This window comes from Protopterus annectens, chromosome 6.part0 (genome assembly GCF_019279795.1).
Source record: "Protopterus annectens isolate FY-2018-M chromosome 6.part0, PAN1.0, whole genome shotgun sequence".
Taxonomy (NCBI): domain Eukaryota; kingdom Metazoa; phylum Chordata; order Ceratodontiformes; family Protopteridae; genus Protopterus; species Protopterus annectens.
In genome coordinates this window covers 413,634,083-413,644,082 of record NC_056737.1, presented here as the reverse complement: position 1 = coordinate 413,644,082, position 10,000 = coordinate 413,634,083, and the positions used below count along the sequence as shown (strand labels likewise).

The 10,000-nt window shown below is 37.3% G+C and overlaps 1 protein-coding gene across 1 annotated transcript in view; it reads right to left on the bottom strand.

The window, feature by feature from the left end:
• Window positions 1-10,000, bottom strand: part of RYR3 (ryanodine receptor 3) — a 3,250,282-nt gene that overhangs the window by 646,892 nt on the left and 2,593,390 nt on the right. The window lies entirely within an intron of this gene.

The window sequence follows — 10,000 nt, the reverse complement described above, 5'->3', positions numbered from 1 at the left end:
CTAACAACAAAAAAGTTACCTTCAAACATCTAATTTTCAATCAACAGTACCAAATTTTTAACACTTTGATTAAACCAACTTTTGATAACGTAAGTAACATCACATATATTTTATACATATATTGCTTTTGAATGCTACCTTGAGAGTGCCATGGGCTTGAGCTGTAGTCTCCCAAAGTTTTAGATGCTTTAAGATCATTTAATATGTGTTGCTTAAATGATGCATGACTATTAATAGCAAATGCCATTTTTTCTCTCAAATGCAGCTTTAGTAAAGTGTGCCTATTACATCATTCAGCATCTCCGCATGTTGGTTATTAGTTGGATAACTATAACGTTTAACTGCAAGTGGGCACATTAAACTGGTCTCCTTCCTTAATATAGGTCACAGTAAGCCACAAATTAGGTGTAACGACTTAATTATATAGAATGTCATATGCTCTAGGGGTGACTATGTCAAGTATATGGACTGTAATTTGAGCATTACCTTGTTTCTTTTATGAACATTTAGGAAATTTGCACAATTTGTCTGACTTGTCAGACTTAATAACAATTTGCTTTATGGTCTTAGGGTACTGACCAAAGGAAGTAGATACTGAATTATTCAAATGTTTATTTATTTTGTTTTTGTTTACTATGTTTGTCAAAAAACCTTTACAGCAGAGGCCCAGGGAGAAAAGTTCCAACATTCTATAAGCATTTTTAAAGAGACATTCAGCAATTTACATGAGCATACATTAAGTAATACACATTAACAATTACACATATATTTGTCAAGTAGATTACATTCACATGCCATAAAGGAAGATATTACAATATGAAAGATACGTATAAATTTTCTAGATGTTGAACATCGAGCATTTGAAGAGTGCATTAGTAGGTTTGTCAAGCAGATAATAGATCTTGTGATTAGTGATGAGAAATTCAAAGAAATGGAAGTGAGGGAAGAAACTTGGTAGATCAGAAAATGTTAATATTGTAGTTAAGAGGTGTAGTACTAAGCAGGTATAAAATTTTCAGTAATTATCCTCTGAAGCACAAATGCAATTTAGTTTGAAGAAACAAATACGATTTAATAAAAAATAAAAGTTTTACATTTTTGTTGATGACTTCTTCAGCTATTGAATATATTTACTTGCCGTTATGGACTGAATAAATGTTCTGTTCTGACAGTGGTAATGTCCTGTACCAATAAAAGTCTCGATTTAAGGGCCTTTTTTTTCAGTACAGAAACAAATGTGAAATATTTATGGAAGTTCCTATTTTGCCTTTGGAAAAGCAGTGCTTAGAATTTTTATTCGTTGAAGGTTGTGCATCAGGGGTAAATCAACTGCCAATCATTAGCGGACTGGAGTTCTGCTGTGGTGACCCCTAACTGGGAAAAAGACGAAAGACACAACATTTATTTTAGATTTTTTAACCAGGTAGGCAGGCTGGTCCTGGGATAAAGCAGTCTTTAGAATTTTTATTAATTTATTTATTTGAGATTTTTTAACCAGGTAGGCATGCTGGTCCTGGGATCCTTTTCATTCAGCAACTAATTCTAGCCAGACATTAAATTAGACTATAAACTGGTGATATTTTTCTTCAAACATGGTAGAACTTCCACTGCAAATAACTTCTAGATTAGGGAATTCTCAGATGCTATTATTCTTTCAGTCACTTGATGATCTAAATAAATTACACTGTAATCCTTTTTCCAATGAATCCCATTGCTAAAGCCTCTGCCTATGCATTTGACTTCTACTCCCACTTAAATATTTGTATTGATAAGGCATTCACCATCTGCACCAAATATAATGAGACATTTAAAAATAAATCCCTATGGTGGAATACCTGTACAAATAAAGTATATAACAAAAGAACAAAAAGACATTGCTTAATGCTTATAAGAAATTCCTAATAAGAAAGATCGTTAGCCTCAAAATCTTAGTTATCTAAACTTACTGACAGCTCTCTCACTCTGTAAGCAATTTCTTATTTACTCCTTCAGGGAATCTGTGTTTAGCCTTCTGAGAAACAAAAGGAAGAGCCAGCAAAACCAAACCCCTTGAAAATAATTTATTGAATATAAATGGACAGCAAAAAAGTGCACAAACCGGTTTCGGCTGGTATACACAAACACAGCCTTCTTCAGTGTGAGGCTCTGTTTGTGTATACCAGCTGAAACCGGTTTGTGCACTTTTTTGCTGTCCTTATTATATTCAATAAATTATTTTCAAGGGGTTTGGTTTTGCTGGCTCTTCCTTTTGTTTCATTGTATCATGCCTTTTTGAGCCGTGCAACTGCTTACGTGCAAACAACTCTCTATTTTTAGCCTTCTGAGCCTTGAAAGATCTAACCCTCTTTGACTTTCTGTTCTTTCACAGAGCAAATGGTTCCACAAATACCAGGTTAAAGGAACTAAACTTTCCTCAGCAAATACGTAAGACAGATTATCATGATAAATTCATATCCCAAAGTATCCCCCACTGGAACAAACTTCCACTACATGAAAAGCAGAATAGCACCCTTGTCACCTTCAAGGTAAACGTAGATAATTGAATAGGCGGCTTCAAATTTTCCATGGTCTGTCTTGTTTTGCCTTCCTTGAGGTTAGAGGGAACTTTTGAATGTGAGTTATTAGCTAGACTTATAATGGTCTGCAGACTTGATTGCATATTACCCACTTACCTATGAATCTATGAACGTATATTTTTTGTTACGAATTGACTCCACACATTCTACACTTTATATAATTATTTACAATATCAAACTATTGCATTCTTTCATCTCTGGCTTAGGGTAAAATGTGATCAGGCCACTTGTTTACAGGCAGTTTTATCAAAAAGATTTTCAGTCCATTGGTTGAATATGCTTTATGTGAATTTTACATTTGAATGGAATAACATTTGGTCAAATCTGGTTGCTAAATCTAATTTAACTTTAGTTATGAATGGTGCTGAGATTTTTGGTTACCATTACTGTTAACTTTAAGTTCAGGTTTAGGTTTAGGGTTAGTGTAGGCTTAGTTTAGATTTAGGTTTAAGGTCTGAGATATGTTTAGGGTTAGTTTTGGGGGTAGTATTAGGATTATGGAGTATGTAGTGCTCTGGGTTCTGTACAAAGGCTGTAAAAAGTTTCACCTGTCATTAGGAATAGTATGGATAAGTCTTTGTATATTGGACTGGGCTCATTTTTGATAAGTGTGCTTTTCAACATTTTTATTTGGACACAAGTTACTTTTTTTCTCTTCCCTCCCAGAGGACCTTACCTGGTAGCTCCTCTAGCTCCACCTAACTGACCTATACATTCCTGCCTGGGAATCCCCAAAAGCTATCCATTCCCCTGCCAAGAACTGGAAGTAGGGAGTGAGTCAGCTTGCTTGTCCTAGAGAGTAGCCTAACTTCTTCTACTGGGAGCACCCCCCATTGACTCTACTGTGCCTGCCACTGGTAACTCCCAAGGGGAAGTGTGCCTGCACATGCCAGTATCTTCTCAGCTACTTAGTGCAAGTGTACTACAATAGAACAAGCTCTGCTGATTTGGAACTTCACTGGAATGAATGCCTAGTGTTCTTGCTAAATGTCACTTGTGTGGCAAGCCAGAACCACCTCCCTCCCTCCTTGCATGGGCAAGCTGACAGTGGCTGCTGACTCCTATACTCCCAGATCAGCTCCCTTAGATGCCAGAGACACTAGTCAAACTCAGGTCATCTGCACTGCAGTCATAACTTTATCCATCTTTGCAATGGAGGTGGTGGACTCAAACTGTTTTTGATGAGTAATCCTAATAAAAAAGATTGGAAAAGGGCACTTCATTTATACATTTTGCCCCATTTCAGTACTGAAAACAGATACCATATAACAGTCAATGTTTCAGAATAAAGGTGTGCACTGTACTACTTTCTTAGAAACATATTACAGCTGTTACAAATCATGGCTTTTGTCCAAATAGTTCTACTCTTGAAGCCAGTAATATGATATAAATTATTTCAATAATGGTGATGAAACATATCTCTTTTTTACCTAGTGCCCTTATACACAGCATATAATATGACTAATACATTTGAGCCAATTTAAATAGCTTCATCTATCAATCCTTGAAGTACTAACAATTTTGTAAACAATATTTTACTATTACATGGTATTTACATAAGGGCACATTAGCCATTACTAATACAATGATATAATTACACCTTTATTCAGTATTTCCATGGGATTTAGGTAGGTATGACCAGTACCCACATCCCTTTTCACATTAACTCATCATCTGCTGTTGATTCTCGAAACGATCTATAAGGCCTTGTTGTTCGTTCAATATATGCCACTTATACAGAAGATATTATTACAATTATATTGGATTACTATACAGATAGTTATTATTATTATAGTATTATTATTGACATTTGCTGACCGGGAAAGTCCACTGGGCCCAAAGACCCATTTTCAGTTGAGTCCCGGGGAGAAAAGCTCCATACAATCACAGAAATTTTTACACAACATCAGCTTAACTTTGAAAGTCAAGAATGTTTTTACATATTACAAATTGAAGTAGATATACAAGATAAATGCATATTACGGAGGTATACAATACAAGAAAATAAACCCACTGTGTTAAATTTTTAGTAATTCTGTTTGTATAGTCTCATAAGTAAGAATACTGTTTAATCAATTCTGTTTATTCAGCCACAGAAATAAAGAAAGCAGGAGAGACTGAATACAAAGACAGATGGTGTAAACTGCAACTATATCAAGTTAGTAAAAGTATTTGTAGTGTATAGTGGCCAAAACAAGTTCAATTATTATGTTTTTATAAAGTAGAAAATATGTTGGGTCATTCATTCACTCATTCATTCTCAGATTACTTGCTTAATCCAATTCAAGGTCTCAGTAGTATGCACCCTATACTTGCACTCACTGGGAGCAAAACAGAATAACTAATTTTGAACAGGATGGTAAACATTGCAGGAGACACACAGTCATTCTCGCAGAGAATGAACATCTCCAGTCAGTCTGGAGGAATTTTAATTTACACTCAGAAGAAAATGTACACTCTGCTAAGACCCAAGTCAAGAACCAAACCAGAACGACAGTAAATGTCATGCTACTCTGCTGCCGTATATTAATTATAATAAATCAACTGCTTTTTGTTGAGAGTATCTGATTCCACTTGAAATAAAATGTCTTCATTCAAGCTGATACATTTCTTCGGCATAGATATTATACTCCCTTTCTTTTTGTTGCTTCTATCTGACTATACAAAATATACTCATGATCATATTACCAGGATAAGCCAAGTAAGAATACTCAGAATGTTCATACCGACACTAAACATCTTTCCTGTGCAAGTACTCTTGGCTCCTCTACCCACCTACTTTCAAGCAAAAATAAAGATGTTTACTATTTTTTTTGAAAGTATGTGTGTGCACGTGTTTGTGTATATGTGTGTACGTGTGTGTGTGTGTGTGTGTGTGTGTGTGTGTGTGTGTGTGTGTGTGTGTGTGTGTGTGTGCGTGTGTGTGTGAGTGTGTGAGTGTGTGTGTGTGTGTGTGTGTGTGTGTGTGTGTGTGTGTGTGTGTGTGTGTGTGTGTGCGTGAGTGTCTGTGTGTGTGCGTGTGTGTGTGTGTGTGTGTGTGTGTGTGTGTGTGTGTGTGTGTGTGTGTTTGGGTGGGCATCAATACCTTAGTGTATACTAAAAAGAAACACTAAGTTTCTTCTTTCTGTCCCTAGCCATCATGTTTGGCTATATCTTATACATTTATTAAGCTAGTTCGAACCTGATGTTATCCTTCATCTCTTTATAAATTACTGAGACATTTGTTATTATAAAATGAGAGCAAGCTAATAATGCAATTTAGTTGGTGATAATTTTGTCTAATTTTTATAGACATTAGTTCATAAAGTTGTAATAGTATAGTCCAAACCTTCAGATTAGTGGTGCAAACAAATTGCAGCAATACATTATAGTAACAAATCTATTTAATCAGAAGTAACTAATTTTGTGTGTCTATTATCAAGCAAAGAAAAGACAATACCTGTGAAGATGGCACAGAACAAATTATGAATGACATAAACTTTATTACCTGGGCTATACATATTAAGAAGGCATATTTGGAACCGTGGTTAGAAAAACAATTATGTCGGATGATTGGAAATGCTGCCCACTACTTGATTTCCTAGAATAAGAATGGTGGACCATTTATATCAAATGTCTTAGCAATAAAGTCATAGATTATTCCACTGGATAAAATATGATTAGATAGAGAACATTTAGGAAATTATTATGTTTTTAGCAGCCTTTTGCATGTATCTTCTTCACAATATGTCGTGATATGAGCAAAAAATAATTGACTTCAATAAATGGCTTAGTTTTAGGTGTCAATCAAAGGGGGTCCAATATTTGTCAGCCTGGGAGGATATGATTGACAGATCATGCTGCTTCACCAGGGATGGCTTGCATCTGTACCCTCTAAGGTTTTGATTACTGGCAAAGACATTGCCCAGCCCTATAGTGCCTTTTTAAGGCAATGCTAACCTAATATGCTTACCAATATAATGGAACAAGCAAAGTAAAATATTAAAGTGCTACTGATAAGTGAGAGGAGCCTGAACAAGAAACTCCACTTCCTGCAAGCCCTTCTCACTCTGGAAGACATTGACATTTATGCAGTGATTGAGGCATGATTTCAAATAGCACAGACCACTCTGGCAGTGCAGGGTTATAATGCCTTCCACACATTTAGACTAGCGACTGTGCAAGAGGGGAAAGAGGTGAAAAAGTATCATTCTACATCCAGAAGAGACTCACATCAAGGATGGTAACACAGCATGATGCACTAGAGCTTCTGTATATCCAAATAACCATCAGAAAGGTCCTGTACCATATATTAGCTAGCTACAGAACACCCTCAATGACAAAAGAAAGCTGTAAATTCCATCTACAGGAAGAATAATCACTCAGTATTTTACCCAAAACCATTTTCCTAGGTGATCTAAACTATCCAACTATAGACTGGGAAATCTACACCACCACTAGTGCACACGCATAGAGATTCTTGGACTTTGTCAATACACATGTCCTAGAATAATTAGTCAGAGTTCCCAATATGGAGAATAACATCTTGGATCTTATCCTTACTAATATGGGAGCATCCTGTTCTATCCCTTGCATATCTTTATCACTAGTCAGGTTTGACCATAAAGCAGTTTCCTTTGAAATAAAACTGAAACCAGAAATCACTTTCACCCAATATATCTTTAGAAATTTCTTTAGGGCAAACTACCTACTCTTAAGTGATTCATATCCCCACCAAACTCAGTTAACTCCACTGAGTGCACAGAAATGTACACCACCATGCTATGCCAGCATTTAAACAACTGCAGAGATGCAGTTGTACCAGGTAGGAACAAGTACAGGGGAAATCCAAGAAACAAACCCACATGGTGAAACCATGACATTAACAAGCTTTGTAATAAAAGGGAATTAATTTTGACCAAAAGTAAGAAGAATAAGTCCCAGAATGTTAAGGTCCTTTTCACTGAAATAAACAAACAACTCAAGAGCTTAATAAAATAACAACTTAGGAGTGTAATAAAATCCACCAAAGCCACATGTGAGGCTAGAATAGCTACCTAGGCCAAAGACAATCACAATGGATGGATGTTCATAATTTCAAAAGCACAATGCAGCAATGTGCTGAGCTTATTGTGAACAAATATTACCTACACTGAGACGGTAGTTAAAACTAACTTACTGGCTGATAAATTTAGCTCTAACTTTACCCCTATCCTTTCCATATGTCCCTCAAAATATGCCTGAAACTGGCTCACCTCCAGATATCACACAAGGCCAAATCCTAAAAGTGCTGTCAAAAGCTAAAAGTACTGTATCAATGGGTCCTGACAATATCCATGGATGGATCTCAAATAGAATGAAGGACAATTTACGCACACCCCTAACAACACTTCAATCTCAGCCTAAACATAGGTTTTTGCCAAGTGAATGGAGAACAGCTATAGTCATTTCCCTACATAAGGGAGGATCTTTTACAGACATATGTGATTACAGACCCATTAGTCTGACCAGCCTCATGTGCAAAGCCATGGAAAGACATATCATAGAATTAATCAGGACATAGGGAGCCTCCAAACACTGGATCTGTCTCAGTTTGGATTTTTCAAGGGCAGGTCATGCTTACTCAGCTTGTTGGATTTTTCTGAAAATGTCACCAAAGCAATGGATAAAGGGAAAATGGTACCCACCACATACCTTGACCTGGCCAAAGCTTTTGACACAATTCCCTACTCAGGCATAGTAGAAAAGTTAAATAAACAGGGAATAAACCCCTATGTCACCTGCTGGATTGCCAACTGGCTCAAAGATAATACACAAATAATCAAAATAGAAGTTACCTCCACAGAGAAACCAGTCACCAGTGGAGTCCCCCCATGGTTCCGTGTTGGGAACTCTTCTGTTTGGCATATACTTTTCTGAAGTAAAAGCCCTTTACTCAGCTTTCATTAGGCCAGTCATTGAATATAATGCCCTCTTTGGCATGTATCCATCCAGACACATGCAACAACTTGAGTACCCACAGAGATACCTGACTAAAAGGACGTTTCCTACATGGACCGATTCAAAACTGTGTCACTATACTCAGTATTCTACAGACTGCTAACAGGTTACCTGTGTCTGGCATAAAAGGCATCCTCCAAACCATTACTGATGGATTTACTGCACATCAGCAATTCAAATGGCATAAGAAATATTCAGTCTAGGGATCGAAACAACTTCTGTAACATCATCAACATTAAATACAGGTGATGTTACATCAATGTCATTATTATCAGCATGACATTGGACTGGTTGTGCAAAAGTGATGTGACTGCTGTATTTTTCAAAAATGATGTTCAACAGATAATATATGTTATATCATAATATCCCTGTATTCTTCCCATATAAGGCCCATTATTGAGTACAACACCCCGTTCGGCATGTACCTCACAAAGGACATGCAACAGGTGGAGAGACTACAGAGGTTCCTCACAAGGAGAGTCTAGGGCCTCAAAAATATGCCTACACAGATAGGCTAAAAGCCCTATCCCTCTACTCAGTCTCATACAGACTCCTCAGAGGTGAACTCTGTCTGGCATACAAGGCGATCTCAGACCCCGCCTTGATGGGACTGCTGCATATCTACAAGTCAAGCTCCACTCGAGTAACCTGCACACACAGCCTCAGCCTGGTCTGTGACATCAATAGGACTTATTGGTGAGATAGATTTTTGTCCCAGAGACTCCCTCTTCTGTGGAACAGACTCCCTCTCCATGTCAAGTAGAATACCTCTTTACCCCATTTCAAGTGCAACCTGGATAATTGGATGGGAAACAGAAAATATACCCCTGGGATTCTGCCCGTGTCCCTGCTGGAAAGGGGCCTTGGGTGTTGACTTGTCAAAACATGGGCTAAACTCTTGGTTAGGCTTATAAGGGCCTCAGGGCCAATAGCCTAGTAACTTTCTATGATCCTATGATCTATGATTCTATGATCAACAGAATAGTTTGAAAGGAAGGGTATATTTCGTAGAGGATACAGCTAATGTGGAACTGACTCCCCATCCAAATGAAACAAAGTTCATCCTTGTCCATTTTCAAACACAACTTAGATCTATGGATCTAATCAGAAAATGTATCCCAGGACTGCCCCCGTACTACTAATGGACAGATGCAGCTCCTAAATGCTTTATCCCATGCATGGGTCCCCTCAAAATATTTACGGTATGATCCAAGTTATTAATTATCAACCAAGGGGTGGGTAAGGCCAGTCTATATCCAAATGGGATAGGCCATTTCAAGATCAAAAAGGGAAAATGGCTAGGCTTAAAATGTCACGCAAGGGTAGTCACTTACCTGTGAACCTGTAATATTTGGAAGAATTTGCTGCCACCCAATTCCATATTCACATTGTCCCACTGAACAACTTAACGTGGTGGAATACAACAATCCACTACCATATGAACA